Genomic DNA, 7,937 nt, shown 5'->3' on the forward strand with positions numbered 1-7,937 from the left:
ATTGTGCCCTAACTTAACCTACATTGTGCCTTAACCTAACCCATGTTGTGCCTTACCCTAACCCATGTTGTGCCTTAACCTAACCCATGTTGTGCCTTAACCTAACCTATGTTGACCCCCTGCGGGTTCGGGGGTTAGAATAGGCCCGCGGTATTCCTGCCTGTCGTAAGAGGCGACTAAAAGGAGTCTCAAACGTTTCGGCCTTATGTGATGGTCCCCTCTCGGGTTTGACCTCCATCTATCCAAATTATTCCGAAGAGCGAGCCAATTGGGGAAGGGCACCTTACATGGTGCACTGTATCCTTCGTGCTATTAGACCTCTTGCCGTCTTTCTCGTCGTTGCGATGGTGTCCCGCTCGTTTTCGATCTCATGGGCGATTACCACGCTGCACTCTGCAGTGTTTCTTTTAACTGTGACGACGACCTTGGCCATTTTTGCACCTAAGATCCAGCACGGTAGCCAGTCCGTTGTGGTGGGGTCGCCATGTACCCTCTTGGTTGTAGCCCCCTGACAACACAGGGATCGCTCTACTGATGCCTGCGCCGTTCACTCCCCACGTATGCCAAGGAGTAGATGCCCATCTCCCTGGGGCATCGGGACTCCCGGCAATGGCCATCCTGCCAGGTGGCCTTTGCTGTGGCTGGGTGGCGCCCGTGGGGAGGGCCCTTGGTCGGAGTAGGTGGCATCAGGGCGGATGACCCGCAATGAAGCGTGGTACATCATCTGTCGCTGGCGGCCAGCCGTCAGCAGTCTCTAAGCGTTCGAGAGCCCATTTTAAAGGTAACGTTTATGACCCCAAATCGTTCCCCTCCCTCGCCACACCATGGGAGGAACGACAGGCATTGCGTGACACTGAGACGTATTCGCCCAGATATCTTGTCTGTACCAGAGCTGATGGGGAATCTTTTCTATCCGTGAAGCCTCAGTTCTTTGTAGAGCATTTAGAGGACAAGTTTGGGGAGGTGGAGGGCTTGTCCAAGATGCGGTCCGGATCGGTGTTGATAAAAACGGCATCCTCCGCCCAGTCGCGGGCCTTGCTCGCTTGTACTAAGCTGGGGGATGTCTCCGTCACTATCACGCCCCATAAAAGTCTGAACATGGTCCAGGGCATTATCTTTCACAGGGATCTGCTTTTACAGTCCGACGACGAGCTGCGCGCCAACTTGGAGCGCCGAGGTGTCCATTTCGTCCGCCGCGTCCACCGGGGTCCGAGGGATCGTCAAGTTGCCACCGGTGCCTTCATCTTGGCCTTCGAGGGTGACACGTTACCTGAGAAGGTCAAGGTGATGGTGTACCGTTGTGATGTCAAGCCGTATATCCCTCCCCCGATGCGGTGCTTCAAGTGTTGGAAGTTCGGCCACATGTCTTCACGCTGTGCTTCCGACCTCGTCTGTCGCGATTGCGGTCGACCTTCCCATCCTGATCATCCCTGTGCGCCGCCTCCAATCTGTGTGAACTGTGGTGCGCACCATCCGCCTTGCTCGCCAGACTGTCCGATCCTGCAGAAGGAGCGGAAGATCATGGAAATAAAGACTATCGACCGCCTGACGTACACTGAGGCGAAGCGGAAATATGATCGGCTTCATCCGGTGCGCATGCCAGTTTCTTATGCCGCCACTGTCACTCCTTCCCCACTTCCATCCGCTCTGGTCACCTCTCAGAGTCGAAGTCCCACACCTGCCCCCTTGATGGTGGGGGGCACTAAACCTCCTGTTGCTCCTGCTCCATCTACTTCAGGAGCAACACCCCCCCAACCATCGGGGACATCAGTCCCCCCTTCCCAGCCGGAGAAGCGTAAGACTTCTTCGGCTCCTCTCGTAAGGAAGGGGTCCCTTGGGGACCTTCCTTCGCACGCTCCAACAGGTTCCAAAACCGACGGCCGCAAGTGGCTCAAACAACCGCCAGTCCCTGGTCGTCGGGACACACGATCATCGTCTGTCCCTGAGACTGACCCAGTGACGCCCTCCAAGCCTGAACCACCAAAGGCACAGCGCGCGAAGCAGCAGAAGAAGAAACTCCCCAAGGCTACCGACGTTGCGGTGGCACCCATTCCACCGCTGCCTACAAGCTCTGCGTCTGAGGACGAGGTGGAGATCCTGGCGTCCGCTGCGGACCTCGATCTCGCCAGTCCCTCCGACGCCATGGAAAGCACTGGCACAGGTGCTCACTTGGAGGCAGCGGGTGACCCAGTGGCGTAATCTGCCTTCCCTGTCCCGTCACGCCTTTCCCAGCAATGGCCAGTACCATCCTCCAGTGGAACTGCAGCGGTTTCTTCCACCATTTAGCTGAGCTCCGCCAACTTATCAGCCGTCATCCTTTCCTTTGCATTGCTCTGCAGGAAACTTGGTTTCCAGCAATGCGAACCCCCGCCCTCCGTGGCTATCGGGGTTATTTTAAGAACCGGGCAACTTACGAAAGGGTGTCTGGTGGCGTCTGCATATATGTCCTGAACTCTCTTCACAGCGAGTTTCTACCTCTACAAACAGCTTTAGAGGCTGTCGCTGTTCGGGTGTGGACGCCACAGGCTATCACCGTCTGCAGTATTTACCTTCCACCTGATGGTACTGTCGCGCAGCATGTCCTGGCTGCTCTGATAGCACAACTGCCGCCACCTTTTTTGCTGCTGGGCGATTTCAATGCCCACAACCCTCTATGGGGTGGGACTGTCTCCGATGATCGTGGTCGGGCCGTGGAGCATGTGTTGGCTCAGCTCGACCTTAGCCTCTTAAACACCGGTGCTCCCACGCATTTCAGTGTGGCCCATGGCTCGTTCTCGGCCATCGATCTCTCTATTTGCAGCCCTGGACTTGTCCCATCCCTCCACTGGAGAGTGCATCCTGACCTGTGTGGTAGTGACCATTTTCCCATCTATTTGTCACTGCCACAGTGTCATTCTTCTGGGCGCTTGCCCCGCTGGGCTTTCCACAGGGCTGACTGGCCAGCTTTTACTTCCGCTGTAACCATTGCGTCTCCCCCACAGGGTGACATTGACGAGGTGGTCCGTGCTTTAACCACGTCCATCGTTTCAGCGGCCGAGGCTACCATCCCCCGTTCCTCTGGCCTCCCTCGGCGGAAGGCTGTCCCCTGGTGGTCGCCGGAGATTGCTGAGGCTATTCGCGACCGTAGGCGGGCTCTCCAGCGTCATAGGCGGCACCCGTCTCTGGAGACCCTCATCGCCTTTAAGGGGCTCCGTGCCTTCGCCCGTCGACTTATTGCACGGCGTAAGCAGGAGTGCTGGGAGAGGTACGTCTCCTCCCTGGGCTCCCGTGTCTCGTCCTCGCACGTGTGGTCCCGTATCCGGCGGATTTATGGCTCCCAGACCCCTGTGGGTGTCCCTGGGCTCTCCTTGGACGGCGCTGTCTGCACGGACGCTGCCGCCATTGCTGAACGGCTAGCCGCGCACTTCGCTCAGAGCTCTGCGACTGCATCCTATCCCCCCGCCTTTCGCTCTCTAAAGGAGCGAGCCGAGCGGACGCCGTTCTCATTCCACACGCGTCATTATGAAACATACAATGCTCCTTTCAGCGAGAGGGAACTCCTCGCTGCCCTCGCCGATTGCCCTGATACAGCACCAGGACCGGACTGCATCCATGCGCAGATGCTGAAGCATCTCTCCAGGGACTGCCAGACACACATCCTCGCCATCTTTAACCGCATTTGGAACGAGGGCGTGTTCCCGTCGCAATGGCGAGAGGGTCTTATTGTCCCCATCGTGAAGCCTGGTGCGGACCCACTGGCGGTGGACAGCTATCGTCCCATTACCCTCACCAACGTTTTGTGCAAATTGCTCGAACGTATGGTGGGGCGGCGTTTGTGTTGGGTCCTCGAGTCGCGCGGTCTCCTCGCTCCATCCCAGGGTGGCTTCCGTCGGGGCCGGTCTGCAGTGGACAATTTGGTGCGGCTGGAATCTGCTGTCCGTACGGCTTTTGCCCGACGTCAGCACCTTGTTGCTGTATTTTTCGATCTGCGGAAGGCGTATGACACCACATGGAGGCATCACATCCTCGCCACGTTGCATGGGTGGGGTCTTCGTGGTCGGCTCCCGGCTTTTCTTCAAAGCTTTTTATTGCGCCGCTCTTTCCGGGTGCAAGTCGGTGCCACCTCTAGTTCCTCTTATATACAGGAAAATGGGGTCCCGCAGGGCTCGGTGTTGAGCGTCTCGTTATTTCTAGTGGCCATTAATGGTCTGGCTGCAGCAGTGGGGTCGTCGGTGTCTCCTTCTTTGTATGCCGACGACTTCTGCATCTCATTTAGCTCCACGACTACGGGAGTCGCCGAACGCAGGTTGCAAGTCGCCGTTCGCAAGGCAGCATCATGGGCTCTGGCTCATGGTTTTCAGTTCTCTGCTGCCAAGACTCGGGTTATGCACTTCTGCAGGCGTCGGACGGTCCACCCTCATCCTGAACTTTACCTCGACGGCCACCTGCTTGACGTGGTGGACACTTGCCGCTTCTTGGGACTCGTGTTTGATGCCCGGCTCACATGGGTTCCTCATGTTACTCAGCTGAAGCAAAAATGCTGGCGGCACCTCAACGCCCTCCGCTGCCTTAGCCACACGTCTTGGGGTGCAGATCGCTGCACGCTGCTGCGATTGTACAGAGCCCTTGTGCAGTCCCGGCTTGATTATGGGAGCCTGGCCTATGGGTCTGCGTCACCCTCAGTGTTGAAGTTGTTAGACCCCATACACCACTGTGGGGTCCGGCTTGCAACTGGCGCTTTTCGTACGAGCCCCGTGGATAGTTTACTGGTGGAGGCCGGGGTTCCCCCGCTGCGGTTTCGCCGCCATCGACTGCTCGCCGACTATGCTGTCCACGTGCATTGCTCGCCAGGCCATCCCAATCGTCGCCTGCTTTTCCCTGCCATGGTCCTCCATCTGCCCGAACGGCGACCTAGGTGTGGGCTTTCCGTCGCTGTCCGAGTTCAGTCCCTGCTGTCAGACTTGGGTTCATTCCCTCTTCCGCCTCCCTTCCGGGTCCATGCACCTACGCCTCCCTGGTGTTTGTCCCGGCCGTCCGTCCGTCTGGACTTGGCACAGGGACCCAAGGACTCGATTCCGCCTGTGGCCCTCCGTCGCCGATTTCTTGCTCTCCTCGCCTCATTTTCGGACTGTGAGACTGTCTACACTGATGGTTCCCTGGTTGATGGTCGCACTGCCTACGCCTTTGCTCACTCTGACCATGTTGAGCAACGCTCCTTGCCGGCTGGCTGCAGTATTTTTACTGCAGAGCTGGTGGCCATCTTGCGCGCTCTTGAGCACATGCGTTTCTGCTCAGGTAGGTCCGTTGTCATCTGCAGTGACTCCCTGAGCAGCCTTCAGGCCATCGACCGCTGCTATCCCTCCTCTCCTCTGGTGTCCTTCATTCAGGAGGCTGTTTCCGCCATTGCCCGTTCTGGTGGTTCAGTGGTCCTGGTTTGGACGCCCGGTCATGTTGGCATCCCAGGGAACGAACGTGTAGACAGGCTGGCCAAAGGGGCGCTAGACGCCCCAGCTTTGGATATCGGCCTTACGGCTCGCGACCAGCAGCTGGTGTTGCGCCGTGAGGTACTTGGGATGTGGGCTGCTGAGTGGCGTGGCATGACAGCCCCGAATAAACTACGGGCTGTCAAGGGGACGACCGATGTGTGGCGTTCCTCCCTGCGGGCTTCTCGCAGGGACTCGGTAGTCCTATGTCGGCTGCGCATCGGCCATACCTACCTGACGCACGGCCATCTGTTGCGTCAGGAGGATCCCCCCTTGTGTCGGTGTGGGTCCCGGCTGACGGTCGGCCACATTTTACTGGAGTGTCCCCGACTGCGCACACTCCGGCAATCTTTTAATCTCCCGGGCACTTTGGCTTTGGTTTTATCCGACGATGCCTCCATGGCTGATACCGTTTTAAATTTTATCCGTGGTAGTCCGTTTTATGGTTCGATTTAGGGAGGTCCTGCGCCTTTCCCTTTCTGTGTCTCTTGTCCTTGTGTCTGTTGCTGTTCTGGTGTGCCGTGAGCTGGTTGACTCTTTCCCATTTTTGATCTCGTGGTCAGTCAACCAGTCTCCGGCCATCTTCCTTTCTTCTGTTTCTTTCTGTGTCTTTCTGTCTGGTGTTCCTATGTCCTGTTCTTGTCTGTAGTGTTTGTGTCTGGATTTGTGTGCTTTTAGCGCCTGGGGGGACGTCTCCTCCCCCTTTGGTTTTTATCTGCTTCGTCGATTTCCGGCTCGCCTGATTTTGGAATGGGGGACTGATGACCTTCGCTGTTTAGTCCCCCTTAAACATCCAACAACCACCACCACCTAACCTATGTTGTGCCTTAACCTAACCCATGTTGTGCCTTAACCTAACCCATGTTGTGCCTTAACCTAACCCATGTTGTGCCTTAACCTAACCCATGTTGTGCCTTAACCTAACCCATGTTGTGCCTTAACCTAACCCATGTTGCGCCTTAACCCAACCCATGTTGCGCCTTAACCCAACCCATGTTGCGCCTTAACCCAACCCATGTTGCGCCGTAACCCAACCCATGTTGCGCCGTAACCCAACCCATGTTGCGACGTAACCCAACCCATGTTGCGCCGTAACCCAACCCATGTTGCGCCATAACCCAACCCATGTTGCGCCGTAACCCAACCCATGTTGCGCCGTAACCCAACCCATGTTGCGCCGTAACCCAACCCATGTTGCGCCGTAACCCAACCCATGTTGCGCCGTAACGTAACCTAAATTGCGCCGTAACGTAACCTAAATTGCGCCGTAACGTAACCTAAATTGCGCCGTAACCTAAACTATATTGCGCCTTAACCTTACGTTGTCGCTTAACCTGCTCTGTAATTGTTATGCGACTCGTTAAAGTAGTGTAGTGTTGCCTAACTGCAACCCTCGCAATATAGTTCGCTACTCGCACTGCCCGGTCCCCTGTGTATCGCGTCATGTTAAACACCCTGCAGGTGTTGCTGACTTTCCACATGCTCCTGTTATACACTGTAATGTGGATAGCAGCGGGACGTACATCCCCCCCCTCTTCCCCCCTGCCTTCGCAAGCTCGTCGGTGAGAAGTGTGCATGTTCAATGCCCTTCGCATGCCGAAGTACTCAGCCTACGTTGTGGTACGGCCTGTCACCTGTCCGCGGATGTACGCAAAACCCACAAACTGTACTGCACATTGGTCCGTATGTACTGAATGATACATCGTGGCACATGTGTGACCGTACGACGACTGCGCCTAGCAACGGCGGACCATACAGTCCAAATATTGTGCACGCAGCTACGTGTCGTCTCCCTTTAGGAGCTGGATTGCAGTGTGGTACGCCATACAGACGTGTGGGAGGAACGGACGCCCTGGATGGCGATCAGCATGAGCAGTCTGTTGATGTAGTGGAGCGTGTATTCGGACGTAGTCGTCTCTTCTCACACACTGTGATAGCATGTTGCACCGCGTTCCACATCTGCGACATGCTGCAGAGGCCGGCTGACAGTCGTTCGCGCAATGGACACCGCATACGTACGGGGGCTACCTTCCACGTGTTCTCTAGGCGTGCACATGTTGATGCGTCTATGTGGGCAGACGTAGTGTGTTGTGACACCTGACACAGGCATGCAATACTCGTTGCAAATGGCGATGGACGTCTACGTTTGCTGGTGACGTTACGCAAATGAACAACTGGTAACCCGTTGTGGTGCGGTTGTTCTCGCTAGAGGTGAATCAGTGTTGGCGACGATCGGTCGAGCTATTAACCGGTTGTTTCATGGATACCCACCATGCCCACGAACGTGAAAAGGGACCCACCATGCCCACGAACGTGAAAGGGGATCTGGGTGTGAGGCGATACGCGGCGGTGGCTGGGTGGGACCGTCCCCGGCCGGTGAGGGGGGGCCGCCCGGCGTGCTGGCAGCGCGGTGCGTGGGCGCACGCGCTACAGCCGGCTGGTGGGGGCGGCCAGTGGCAGGCGCGCCGGCCGACG

The sequence above is a fragment of the Schistocerca serialis genome, chromosome 8, assembly GCF_023864345.2.
Source record: "Schistocerca serialis cubense isolate TAMUIC-IGC-003099 chromosome 8, iqSchSeri2.2, whole genome shotgun sequence".
In the NCBI taxonomy this organism is placed as follows: Eukaryota; Metazoa; Arthropoda; class Insecta; order Orthoptera; family Acrididae; genus Schistocerca; species Schistocerca serialis.